General features: G+C 38.7%; 1 protein-coding gene and 1 long non-coding RNA gene across 15 annotated transcripts in view; both read right to left on the reverse strand.

The window, feature by feature from the left end:
• FHIT (fragile histidine triad diadenosine triphosphatase) overlaps positions 1-12,719 on the reverse strand; it is a 1,766,300-nt gene that overhangs the window by 778,950 nt on the left and 974,631 nt on the right. The gene's annotated exons all lie outside the window — the stretch shown is intronic.
• The window catches only part of LOC126064399 (uncharacterized), a 305,820-nt gene that overhangs the window by 122,893 nt on the left and 170,208 nt on the right, over positions 1-12,719 (reverse strand). For 9 of the 11 annotated variants that reach the window (XR_007514502.1, XR_007514495.1, XR_007514500.1 and 6 more), the window contains 2 exons: positions 2,742-2,813; positions 892-1,469 (listed from right to left, as the gene is read on the reverse strand). This is a non-coding gene — a long non-coding RNA (uncharacterized LOC126064399). The remainder of the gene's footprint in view (positions 1-891; positions 1,470-2,741; positions 2,814-12,719) is intronic. The other 2 variants (XR_007514499.1, XR_007514501.1) reach the window with 2 other exon arrangements.

Below are 12,719 nucleotides of genomic sequence, written 5' to 3' on the forward strand. Positions count from 1 at the left end.
TCTTGTCTGTGACATTACTTCCCTTCCCCTCTCTCAGCTTCCTGGTTTATAAAACAAGAGATTAAGACCAGACTGTCTGTAATGCTGCTTCCAGCTTCAGTACTCCAGGAGTTGAATCAAAATGGTATTAGCTTCAGTTTGTGAGGAAAACAAAGATCATACTTTATAATAAAATATCTATTAAAAAGTCATTTTTTAGCAAAGCAAACATTCTCAAAGGAGACGAAGAGGTTTAAATCAAAGCAGTCCATGGTAACTAGAAGTACATGGACTGTGTCCTCCTCACTGGCGTTTTTTAACCAAGAAGCTCTAGCAATTGCTACAAGGTCCTTCTTTTTATTTTTTAGTCTTATTGGAATGAAAATTAATAATAATTCATTCCTAATATTAAAGTTATAATTCTTTTCTACAATTTAGAAAATGTAACAAAATTGCAACACTATTCCCAAAGTACATAAAAACAAACAAACCATATGCTCAGATAGCTGAGCATTCACAAATGGATTTTACGGCCACTTACATTAACTCAAAATATTTACCTAAGAAGAAAATCAAAGCTGGTTTCTGTACCTATCTCATTAAAATTCAAATTAATTTTCACAATAGGATTGTCACGATTATGTAGAAACTGGCAAGTCCCTACCAGTGACAAGGAGTTCTGGTGGCACAACTGGTTAAGCGCTCAGCTACTAATGGAAAGGTTGGCGGTTCGAACCCACCCAGTGGCTCCACAGGGGAAAGACCTCGTGATCTGCTTCTGTAAAGATTACAGCCAAGAAAACCCTACGGGGCAGTTCTATTCCGTCACCTGGGGTTGCAATGAGTTGAAATCAACTGGATGGCGCCTAACAACAAGTGCCAGTGACACCTTCTATATTTTACACAGAATACCTTTGAGCTGATCAAAGAGGTGTCGCCGGGAGGCATCCGCATTACAGAAGTCACTGCATTTTGGAGGTATCCCTGGAAGGGCTTAAATGCTCTGTCTGTCTTCACCCAACTGGTATCTGAACAGAAGTGCCAGCAGAGACCTCGATGGTTGGTCCCTGAAAATGCTGTTTCCTGGCCCAGCAAGGAAATGCTGTATACACTTAGGAAATGCTGTATATTCCACTCTAGTTCTGAAAGTAAATAAATGAAAAGAAATGCTATTTTACCTGGGCGTAGACTACCACTGCTTCACCCCTGCCTTTTTCTTTTCTTCAGAGATACCAATTAACTGTCTCCCAGACATTCCTGTTGTCACTGAGTCAGTTTCCACTCATGGTAACCCCGTGTGTGTCAGAGCACTACTGTGGTCCGTAGATTTTTCAATGGGCGATTTTTCAGAAGTAGCTCACCAGGCCTTTCTTCCGAGGTGCCTCTGGGTGGATTTGACCTCTAACCTTTCTATTAGCACCTGAGCATGTTTATTGTTCGCACCACCTTTGGTTAGCAGCGGAATTCTTAACCATTGTGCCACCAGGGCTCTGCAAGACATTAGTAAACAGTTAATCCATGATTATGATGCATTCATAATTTAGTTATTTAGAACATTATGTTAAAAAATAGATTTAAAGTCATGAGTCCATTTTCTTATCTCCAATCCATTTTATTTTTTCTCTTCTTTTCCTGGTCTCCTTTCTCTCCTCCACTTCTAACACAAACCCACACTCGCATACTTAATTCTTGGTCCAAGACAGAAAGAGTCATGAGTGCAAATGCGAGTCCATATACTTCATTCAGGAAACAACTCAAAGCTCTTATAACCCATTGACAGCAAAATTATATGAAATTAGTGACATCTACTTCAGTCTGCATTAACCTCCTTATAACAGGCTGCCTCTTTTATCTTCAATTCTCAATTTGCTTTAGGAAATCTTTTATTTCTTCCTTATCTATGGCTCCTACTTTCCCACAGACTTTTTAAAAAATATGTTTGGTGGCTGATACGATCAGTGCACTTACTCTGCAATTAAAGTTTCTTTTGATATTGAGGTCAGCACATTTAGAGAGGAAATAAAATAATTTAGGCTAGTTACCAAACTTTAAGTCAATAGAGAAGAAAGAGTTTAATCTACTGGGGTTGGGTTTCACAATCATACAGAGAAGGACTTGATTCTGTTCTAAAATCTATCAAATCAAAATTTCAAAATGCCTCCAAAATTGTTAGTTCACTTATCCAACAAATATTTAGCAAATACTTTTAGTGTGCCAGACAAAGGTTTGGGTGTTGGGTTGCAGATATAAACTATTTAGACCTTTTCCTTGCCTTGGAGAGCTTCCATTCTAGCAGAGAAGACAGGTATGAACTCCACCTTTAGGTGTGTATTGATCTGATTACAACTGTTATATCTGCCATATGGGAGACATAGGGAGATGACCTAGCCAAGTGACCTACTTCTGAAAATCAACCACTGAAAACCCTATGGAACACAGTCCTACTGACACACATGGGGTCACCATGAGTCAGAATCAACAGGATGGGAACTGGTAGGAAATACAGAATCCGTAATCTGCTAATTAGAATTTTTACAGATAGCAAGTTTTTAAAAGTTATTGGTCTGGTTCCTCCTGTTATTCATGTGATACTGTAATTTCTCATCAATCTCAATTTTTTTTTTCACATATAAAGCATAAATAAAATTTGAACCTGTCAGGTCCTTAAAACACATTAAGCAAGCAAACGCTTCAAGCAGTCTCAAGCCCTTTAGTAACTTAATAAAAGAAGAATAAATAATTTATCAATACACAGTTCTTACCTAGCCATTAAAAAAGATCTTGAGAATGCATGCCAGGGCAGTCAACACAGTTATTCTGGTTTCAGTTACTTTCTGCAAGGGAAAGTAAGAAGTTCCTATTTCTTCAACAATATTTGATCACTCAAGCTTCTACTGATTCTATTGAAACAAGCTTTTTCCCCTACTAATCCAACTCAAAAAAAAAAAAAAACCTTTTTTTTTAATCCATCTCTGCAAGGTTTTATTCAATTTTACATTATACAATTAAACCATAAATACAGCTTGAAAGTGAAGTGATGGTACATCTTTTAGAAAAAGTATGTTCATGTGAATTATAGCAACAGGCTGTGCAGTCTGTATGGCATGGTCAGTGGGGTCTTCCATCCCAGCTTCTTACCTCCAAGGTGCTAAGAAAAAGGAAAAAAGAAACAAACACACACTCTAGATTGCCTACAACACAGCCTTTTGGCGAAGCAATGACACTGATATGAAAGGGATTCAACCACGGAGCTGAAGAATATGCATATGCAAGTAATAACTTAAGTTTTTAAAACATATAGAGCCCAAAGCCAAGATCAAATAGCATAATCAATTTTCCCAAAAGCATTTTAGAGTGTTTCCTTAATGTTTACATGTGATGACAGTTGTGTGGCAGTGTCTTTTTGAACAGCCTACGAAGGAGAAGAAGCCCTGGTGGTGCAATGGCTAAGTACTCTGCTGCTAACTGAAATTTCAGTGGTTCAAACCCACCAGCTGCTTCGCATCAGAAAGATGTGGCATCTGTTTCCATAAAGATTTACAGCCTTGATGTCTGGGGTCTTAAATGCTAGCAAGCGGCCATCTAAGATGCATCAATTGGTCTCAACCCACCTGGAGCAAAGAAGAACGAAGAACTCCAAACACACAAGGTAATTATGAGCCCAAGAGACAGAAAAGACCACATAAATCAGAGACAACATCAGCCTGAGACCAGAAGAACTAGATGGTGCCCGGCTACAACCGATGACTGCTCTGACAGGGAACACAACAGAGAACCCCTGAGGGACCAGGTGAGCAGTGGAATGCAGATCCCAAATTCTCGTGAAAAGACCAGACTTAATGGTTTGACTGAGACTAGAAGGACCCTGGAGGTCATGGTCCCCAGACCTGCTGTTAGCCCAAGACAGGAACCATTCCCAAAGCCAACTCTTCAGACAGGGGTTGGGCTGGACAATGGGATAGAAGATGATACTGGCGAAGAGTGAGATTCTTAGATCAAGTAGACTCATGAGACTATGTTGGTATCTCCTGTCTGGAGGGGAGACCGGAGGGCAGAGGGGGTCAGAAGCTGGCCGAATGGACGTGAAAAGAGAGAGTGGAGGGAAGGAGTGTGCTGTCTCATTGGGGGAGAGCAATTCGGAGTATATAGCAAGGTAAATTTTTGTATGAGAGACTGACTTGATTTGTAAACTTTCACTTAAAGCACAATAAAAATTAAAAAAAAAAAAAAAGATTTACAGCCTTAGAAACTCTGTGGAGCAGTTCTACTCTGTCCCATAGGGTCACTACGAGTTGGAATCGACTTTTTACTAAGTTGGAATTGGTTTTTACTAAGGAGGAAACATTACTATTTGCTGAGTCAGCTACTGCAGTTTTCTCTGTTGTCCCATAGCCAGAAAAAAAGACGTGAGAAAAAACTGAAAAATGAGAGACAGGCCAATTTAATGCATGTGATAACGAGCTGAGTCAGGGCAAGTCTGTAAGAAATTTGGGATTCTAGAAGAAGAAAGAGGCTTAAAGGGTACCAGTGGTATATGGTGGTGTGAGAAAAAAGAGAGGAAGGTGGTAAAAGAGTTTATGTTATGAAGGAACTCTCTTTTTGTCAAAAAATAAAAAAGTCTACATTCATGACTTAGAAATGTTTTATGATTATTTAGGATGCCAGAATTATGATTTTTTAAATACTGTACCATGTTTAAGCAGAAACCAGGGAGACTTGATTTCATATGGTGACAGTAATATTGAAAACACTAATACAACTATACCATCTTTAAGCTGACACACACACCATAGTAGTAATACCCCCCTGAGAACACAATACCTCAAGCTCAATTTGTGTTACTTCCATATTGTACAGCTTTCCTTGGTCCTGACTATTCTCCCTTCTATGTCAAATATTCATTGGGCCTATGTATTTTTATGCCTGCTCAGTTTAAACAGTCCCAGAAGCTGTAGCTACAGCACTATCCAATAGAACTTTCTGCAATGATGCAAATGTTCTGGATCCACATTGCCCAGTACAGCAGCCACTAGATACATGTGACTATTGATCATTTTGAAACACAGTAGTATGACTGAGGAACTGAATTTTTTATTTAGTTTTAATTAATTTAAATTTAAATATACACATGTGGCTAGTGGTTATCATACCGGACAGTGCAGCAAGCCTCAGGAGTGCTACTCCTTCATTTATTTCATTAGTATTCTGCATGTCTTCTTTGTAGTATCTGGCACATTTCCAATTATATAGTATTAATAATTATTTGTTTAATGTTCATCTTTCACATTGAACTACCAAGGTCTTAAGGGTAGTGAGAAGGCCTGTCCTGATCCCACCAGGGGAGTCCATGCCTGATGGACTCTTTGTGCCTACACAAAGAGCTATTGACTGAGTGTCTTATCACTTAATTAAAACTTTTCATTAGTTCACACATGATATTAGATATTAAATTTTTTTTTTATTAGATATTAACCTACTGGTTTTTTTTTATACGAATAGCAAAGGTTGATGTAGGAAAATTGGAAGGCTAGCTGTGTACAACGTATGGATATACTGGAAAAGTCCAAAAAATGTTACCAAAAAATTACTAAAATCATTGGGGAAATGTGTTTGCCACAGATTTTTCATAGACACAAGCACACAGGTGAGCACACATGCACATGTGCATACATGTACCCATACACTGACACACACTAAACACAGTTGCTTTCAGGTAGGAATCTTCTATTTTTGCTCTAACATCCATTCTGGCTGGGAAAATGATGACACTTCTCCACAAAAGACAAATTTAAACACAAAACAAATGCACAATTTAGCTCAGGATGGCATAGCTGACATAAAGAAGCTATCTAAAGAAGCTATCCCTACCCAGGATAAATGACACATTTTTTATATTAGCCTCAATGTGTCTGTCAGTTTGTCGTACTGTGGGGGTTGTGCATTGCTGTGATGTTAGAAGCTATCCCACCGGTATTCAGATACCAGTAGAGTCACCCATGGAGGACAGGTTTCAGCTGAGCTTCCAGACTAGGAGTGACTAGGAAGAAGGACCCGGCAGTCTACTTCTGAAAAAAATTAGCCAGTGAAAACCTTATGAATAGCAGCAGAACATTGTCTGATATAGTCCAGAAGATGAGCCCCTCAAGCTGAAAGGCACTCAAAAGATAACTGGGGAAGAGCTGCCTCCTCAAAGTAGAGTCAACCTTAATGGCATGGATGGAGTCAAGCTTTAGGGACCTTCAATGGCCAATGTGATATGACTCAAAATGAGAAGAAACAGCTGCAAATATCCATTAATAATCAGAACATGGAATGTATGAAGTATGAATCTAGGAAAATTAGAAATCATCAAAAATGAAATGGAACACATAAACATTGATATCCTAGGCATTAGTGAGCTGAAATGGTTTAGTACTGGCCATTTTGAATCAGACAATCATAGGGTCTGCTATGCCGGGAATGACAACTTGAAGAGGAATAGCATTGTATTCATCGTCAAAAAGAACATTTCATGATCTATCCTGAAATACAACACTGTCAGTGACAGGATAATATCCATATGCCTACTAAGAAGACCAGTTAATGTGACTATTATTCAAATTTACACACCAACCACTAACACCCAAGAAGAAACTGAAGATTTTTATCAGCTTCTGCAGTTTGAAATTGATCAAACACGGAATCAGGATGCATTCATAATTACTAGTGACCGGAATGTGAAAGTTGGAAACAAAGAAGAAGGACAGGTAGTTGGAAAATATGGCCTTGGTGATAGAAATGATGTCAGAGATCCCATAATAGAATTTTGCAAGACTTATAACTTCTTCATTGCAAACACTTTTTTTCACCAACATAAATGGCAACTATACACATGGACCTCACCACATAGAATACACAGGAATCAAATCAACTACATATGTGGAAAGAGACAATGAAAAGGCTCAATATCATCAGTCAGAACAAGGCCAGGGGCTGATTGTGGAACAGACCATCAATTGTTCATATGCAAATCAAGTTGAAACTCAAGAAAATTAGAATAAGTCCATGAGAGCCAAAGTACAACCTTGAGTATATCCCACCTGAATTAAGATGTGTTGAACACTAATGACCGAAGACCAGACAAATTATGGAATGACATTAAGGACATCATACATGAAGAAAGCAAGAGGTCATTAAAAAGACAGGAAAGAAAGAAAAGACCAAAATGGATGTCAGAAGACACCCTGAAACTTGCTGTCGAATGTCAAGCAACTAAAGCAAAAAGATGAAATGATGAAGCAAAAGAACTGAACAGAAGATTTCAAAGGGCAGCTCGAAAAGACAAAGTAAAGTATTATAATGACAGCTGGAGATAGAAAACCAAAAGGGAAGAACACGCTCTGCATTTCTCAAGCTGAAAGAACTTAAGGAAAAAATTTAAGCCTCGAGTTGCAATACTGAAGGATTCTATGGGGGAAAATATTAAATGGCTCAGGAAGCATCAAAAGAAGATGGAAGGAATACAGAGTCATTACCAAAAAGAAATAGTCAATGTTCAACCATTTCAAGAGGTAGCATATGATTATGAACCCATGGTACTGAAGAAAGAAGTCCAGGCTGCTCTGAAGGCATTGACAAAAAACAAGGCTCCAGGAGTTGATGGAATATCAATTGAGATGTTTCATCAAACAGATGTAGCACTGGAAGTGCTCACTTGTCTATGTCAGGAAATTTGGAAGACAGCTACCTGGCCAACCGACTGGGAGAGATCCATATTTATGCCTACTCCCAAGAAAGATGATCCAACCAAGTGTGGAAATTATTGAACAATATCATTAATATCACATGCAAGCAAAATTTTGCTGAAGATCATTCAAAAGTGACTGCAGCAGTATATCAACAGGGAACTGCCAGAAATTCAGCCGGATTCAGAAGAGGACGTGGAACCAGGGATATGATTGCTGATATCATGTCAGATGGATCTTGGCTGAAAGCAGAGAATACCAGAAGGATGTTTACCAGTGTTTTGTTGTCTATGCAAAGGCATTTGACTGTGTGGATCCTAACAAACTATGGATAACACTGCGAAGAACGGGAATTCCAGAACACCTAATTGTGCTCATGAGGAACCTGTACATACATCAAGAGGCTGTTGTTTGGACAGAACAAGGGGATACTGCATGGTTTAACGTCAGGAAAGGTGTGAGTCAGGGTTGTATCCTTTCACCATACCTAAAAAAAAAAAAAAAAATTTTTTTTTTTTTTTTTGTTCAATCTGTATGCTGACCAAATAATCCGAGAAGCTGGACTATGTGAGGGAAATCAAGGTATGGAAATTGAATAATGTGTATGTGTTGTATAAATTCATAGATTAATGATTAAGATAATTAGTGTTTCAAACATATAAGGAGACAGCTCAGTGCATCAACGTTTTTAAATAATGAACCAATACAGGGGACTATGATTATAAAAAACCACAGTATTGACTGGAACCAGCTGATTTCTGTGAAGAGTGGTCGAAAAGCATACAGTTATAACTTTTGTGTAAACTTTCTGCTTCTGGCTGTGAGCCTATTTTTTTTCGGAAACATTCTGCCTAGTAGGTAAAACTTAAAAACTAAAACCTCAGCACACACGTGCCACTTCCAGTTCTCTTCTCTTAATAAGTCTAAACCCATCGTCCTGCAGTTGATTCCAACCCATGGTAACCCTATAGGACAGAGTAGAACTACCCCATAGGGTTTCAAAGGCTGTAATCTCTATGGAAGCAGACTGCCACATCTTTCTCCTGTGGGGTGGCTGGTTTGGGTTCAACCACTGACCTTTTGGTTTGCAACTGAGTGTCTAACATGGTGCCACCAGGGGTCCTTCAGTCTCGTCTAAAACTGAACCAATTGCCGTCAAGTCAATTTCGATTCCTAGAGACCCTAAAAGGCCGAGTAGAACTGCCCCATGGGGTTTCCAAGACTGTAATTTTTAAGGAAGCAGACTGCCACATCTTTGTTCTGTGGGACAGCTGGGGGGTTCCAACTGCCCACATCTTGGTTAGCAGGGGAATGCTTAACCTTTGTACCACCAGGGCTCCTACAGTAGGTCTAGAGACATTTAACCATTTGGTAATTAAATTCGAAGGAATTTCTGCCAAGTCCTATTATCATTCAAGAGTAATTTAAACAAAGAAAGTATCTGTCGAAAGTACAGAACAACCTACACAGATCTAACGTGTCAAACTAATATGATGAAATTATGCTACTATTAAGGTAATTTCAAGATGAGCGTGACATTTTGCTTTTTTGTCTTCTTCCAGAAAACGAAAAATGTCTTTGAATATTGGTAGTAATGCCTGCTCCTCAGCCACAAGGACCATGTGAGTAATGCAGAGATCATGAATCTGGGCCTCAGAACCTAGGCTAGGAAGCCCATTTCATTATCACAAAATACCCTGAAGAAAGACCCGACACAGATTCATAAAAATGAAGCTCTAACAGGAAGGAGAATATAACTTGCCGCAAGCACTACAAATTGTGTAAGTGGTACACATCCTCGACCCTCGGAGAACAGCTCCTTTGCCTTCTCTAAAATTGGTCTTGCAGAGTCTGACTTTTGTCTTTGGCTGTACAGTGATAAAGAGTCCATTTAATCCCCACAGCTGTGAAAATGAGAGCATGTTACTGCTATGGGGAGAACTGCTAAAGGTTAATTGGGTTTTAGATAAAAAAATCCCTAATTGTTCAAGATTTTATCCTAATATCAATTTCTCCATTAACGCACAGGCCCCCTGAGGCCATAAGGAATAGATTTCATTCTAAATTTACATCTATCCCTCCACCCGAAAAGGGAATGGTTTTCCCAGATAATTCTCACAATCAGAATCCAACTCCTTAGATGAAATAGGTCAAATTAATCATACCTTCCCTAAATTATTGCTTTCGGTCAGTGAATGATTGAAATATTTATCTAGTTAATCCAAATACTATAGATACTCAATGTAGATAATTTTGGACATTAATTAAATACAAAAATACTTAACATGGAATCTTTCTCAGGAAACTATATTTTAATATTAAAACTTCGACCTAAGAAGCTAGAGATATTTTCTCTTCCGATAACTCAAAAATTGAATACCTGAGTGTCTTAGTTATCTAATGCTAAATACCATAACAGAAATACCACAAATGGATGGCTTTAACAAAGAGAAATTTATTTTCTCACAGTTTAGTAGGTTACAAGCCTAAATTCATGGCACTGGCTCCAGGGGAAGGCTTTCTCTCTCTGTGGGCTCTGGAGGAAGGTCCTTGCCCTCAATCTTTCCCTGGTTGAGGAGCTTCTCAGGTGCAGGGACACCGTGTCCAAAGGACGCGCTCTGCTCCTGGTGCTACTTTCTTGGTGGTATGAGGTCCCCAACTCTCTGCTTGCTTCCCTTTCCTTTTATCTCTAGAGAGATCAAAGGTGGTGCAGGCTGCACCCCAGGGAGACTCCCTTTACCTTGGATCAGGGAGGTGACCTGAGTAAAGGTGGTGTTACAACGCCACCCTAATCCTCTCAACATAAAATTACAATCACAAAATGGAGGACCACCACACATGGCCTAGCCAAGTTGATATGCACATTTTTAAGGGGACATAATTCAATTCATGACAATTCAATTCCCAACCTGAGTAAGTTTGGCATGACATTTACTCCAGGATTCAGAAGAGATCATTAATGAAAAGCAAATTACCATAACTATTTTTAAATCATTATATAAGCACAATTTCATATGATTGGACAATAACTTAAAAGATAGTCCTATTTATTGCCATAATCGATCATCTAATAACTTTTAGAAAGCCATTTTTGAGAGATATGGATGGCACTGGGTTTGGTTTTTTTTTTTTTCTGTTTTTTATGGATGTGCCTAGTTTCTGGAATACCTGGTATAGAAAAACTCTTAATTTATAAAACAAATGAATTAAGGGAGATTGATTTGTACTTCAAGAGAATCCTCAGGTTGAAAAAAGAAACACATCTATATAAATATTTCTTTCGTAGCAAGCATCTTTAGGCCTTTATATACTTGAATTTATACTACCTTTTGTTTAATACATAACCTTTCAGATATATAACAACTGCAGCAACAACAATAGTTAAAACTGGTAGAGCAATTCACATGGATCAGGAACCATATTAGGATCTGTATTTTTATTATCCCACTTAAGCCTCATAGGACTCCTAAAGGTTAAAAAAGGTTAGGGGCTATTTAATTATAAATGAGGACGCCGAGACTCAGCGCAACTTCTCAAGGTTGGACAACCTCATTGGAAGAAGAGGGTAAAGTTTAAAAAAGACTTAAGACCAGTGCTGCTGTGAATATCTGCATGCTTATGTACGTGTCAAAGTTTAATTGGCTGACTGCATGAGTAGTTTCCATCTTTTCAGACTTCTATTACAAATACAAACCAAATATCAATTATTATCAGTACCAGTTTCCAACCACCCTGGGCATGCTGGCCTGTTGAGGTGCAGACAGACTGATATTTCTTAGGCAATTTCATTCATCATAGGGCATCCACCAGAGGGTAGGAATCTGGCAAGGTCTTGTTCCAAGCATGACTAGAAACATTTATAAAGCTTTTATAAACCCTGACACAATCCCGAGAACTTATGGTCTCTTCCTAGTTCTACCCATGCCAGCAGGACGGCAACCACTTAAACAAGGAACCACACAGAACAGTTCCTGGCACTTGCTGTTATGGCCATGGGCCTTGTTGCATCTTATGAAACTCCACAATTTATAACATCACCAAATAGTTCATGAACAGCACCTTGGCACTGCATGCCATACATGAACAATTCTGTATTACCCAAATATTCTAGTCTAGTCTAGATCTAGATTACCCAAATGTTCTAGTCTAGCCTAGTCTAGATCTAGATTACCCAAATGTTCTAGTTTAGTCTATCTCTAGCATACACAACCACTGACTAGATTAGGATCTTAGGCAATGGTAATGGCTCTAGAACTCTGGGTATGGCTTGTTCAGTAGTCCCGTGGAGACCAAAATCTTAGGTCAAAAAATGATTCTCAGAAAATGTGCCTGAAAGGGCCATAGCTGCACTGTCCAATATGGTAGCTGATAGCCACATGGCTATATACATTTATATTTAAAGAAAATTAAATTTAATCTAAAATTCTATTTCTCAGTCATACTAGCCACATTTCAAGTACTCAGCCACATATGGCTAGTGGCTATTATGCTGGATAGCACAAATATAGTTAGATTGGACAGCACTCACCTAGAGTATACATTTCATAACTTGTTATGTAGACCAGGGTTTAAATCAACAATAGCCAATGGGTTTTGGCTTATAAGCCAACACTGGTCAACTAGGATTGGCTTCCTGGAGTAGAAAAAAATGCAGTCCTTGAAATAATGATGTTTCTGGTGGATACAGAATTGGGGAGTGGTGGCCACACATGCCAAATAAGGCTCATAAGACCTTCTTTTAACATCAATATAAGTTTGCCAAAATCCAAAACATGGGAGTATCATATCTCAAAAATTACATAAGGCTTTGCATGTGCCATTTCAAAATGAGCCATGAAAGAAGTGTTTTCCCCAGGTACTCAGAACTAGGAGTCTCTAGGTGGCACAAACAGTTAATGCTCTCGGCTAAGAACCAAAAGCTTACAGGTTCCAGTCCACCCAGAGGCACCTTGGAGAAAGGCCTGGTGATCACTTTCAGAAAATCAGCCGCTGAAAACCTATGCAGCAGAGTTCTAT

Source organism: Elephas maximus, chromosome 20, assembly GCF_024166365.1.
Source record: "Elephas maximus indicus isolate mEleMax1 chromosome 20, mEleMax1 primary haplotype, whole genome shotgun sequence".
NCBI lineage: Eukaryota > Metazoa > Chordata > Mammalia > Proboscidea > Elephantidae > Elephas > Elephas maximus.